Source organism: Myotis nattereri (assembly GCF_964212035.1).
Source record: "Myotis nattereri genome assembly, chromosome: 1".
Lineage (NCBI taxonomy): Eukaryota > Metazoa > Chordata > Mammalia > Chiroptera > Vespertilionidae > Myotis > Myotis nattereri.
The window spans coordinates 172,700,713-172,702,306 of record NC_138075.1 but is presented as its reverse complement, the minus strand read 5'-3'; positions in this window follow the sequence as shown (position 1 = coordinate 172,702,306).

Sequence of the window (1,594 nt, the reverse complement as noted above, 5' to 3'; positions counted from 1 at the left end):
GCCTCTCGCGTCCCGGCTTCGGGTGGAGCGACGCGGGGCCTCGTTCTAATCTAGGGAGATGCGTGCGCGCTGCCCCAGCCTCCCTCCGACCGGCCCTTGGGCGGCGCCGTCCTCCCTGCGACTCGGCCCACGCACTTGCTCTCCCGGCTCCTCCAACCGCGGTCAAAGTCAAGGCAGAGCCCGGGGTCTCGACAGGAAGCGGCCGCTGCCCGCGGTGCAGCCGGGTGGGCCCTGCGGCTCCCGACCTCGAAAGGAAAGAAAGCGGCGCAGAAAACGCAGACACTGGCCGTGGGGCTCGGACCGAGGGGATGGGGAACCGAAGCCTGTGTTCCTCCTCACCTCCCGGGGAACCCTGCCCCGTTAACTCTCCATTCCGCGGTCCGGGAGCGGTGGGAGGGGACCCAGCCTATAGAAAATATACAAGGCTAACAAATGCATGCAGTGCACTCTCTAAGCTCTTACCTCGTGATGGTTATGTGCCTGGAAAATGTTTAATTAGCTAACGAGGTCGGGGGAGGGGCTTCCTTGGTTGGTAAATAAATTGCCTTCTCCGATGTTTCCGATCTTTGGAACAAGCAGAACAGCCACTGGCTCTTCTGCGGGAAATTCTCGAGAATGTGTTGCCCGCTGGGGGCCAGCTGGAGAGGCGGGGGAGTCTGTTCGCATTGACGGACGCAGCTCCGGCCAATCCGCGCTTGGAGAGGCGGTGCGCCTGACACCCGGAGCACCAATCACAGATTCCGATGGGAACGAGCCTCCCCACCACTGCAATTTCACTTGGCTGCCCCGGGAAGCGGCGCAGGGTAGAGCGACGTCGACTGGGGCCAATAGCAGCTCGCGGTGACATCCCACGCAGCAAGGCCTTGGCGCACCGGCCAATGAGGAGGCGCCTCGATGGTGGGTGGGGTCGGGGTACAGTACCAAGTGAGGGTCTACCACCAAGAGCAGTGAGGGTGTCGCTAGGGGCAAAGGGGCGGTGGTTGTGACAACTAGGAAACCGAAAACGGAATGCTAATTCTTTGCCTGAGCAAGGGCGCTTGAAAGGCATCTGGTTCATTGTTATTATTTGAAAAATTCACAGTGCAGCGTTCTCCGTGAGAAGTCATCATGTGATCCCTTGGGAATGTCTCATTCATTCGACAAGTATTTGTTTACCTAGGATTTTGTTTTTGTATGCCAGGGACTGCGCTAAGCACTGGAGATACAATCGTGGCTCAACTAAACGTGATAGCTGCCTTATAAACAAACAGGGAAACAAGCAAATAAAATAACAAATGTCAAGGAAGGAAATGGACAAGGTGTGGATAGAGAGAATAAGAGGAGGTTGACATCAGATAGGGAGGGTTGTTCTAAGATAATTTTATAAGATAACATTTAAATGGAGACTGGACGAATAAGAAAGAATCAGTCCTGACGCCCGGAACGTGATGATGGTTCTGGGCAGAGAGAACAGCAGAGCAAAGGTCCTGAGGTGGGACAGCTTGACATTTTGGAAGAGCAGAAAGGCCAGTGTGTCTCCAGTACAGACTTAGGGGAGAGCAGTATGACATGAGATGGAGGCGGTAGGCAGAAGTCAGACCATGTAACCATTACT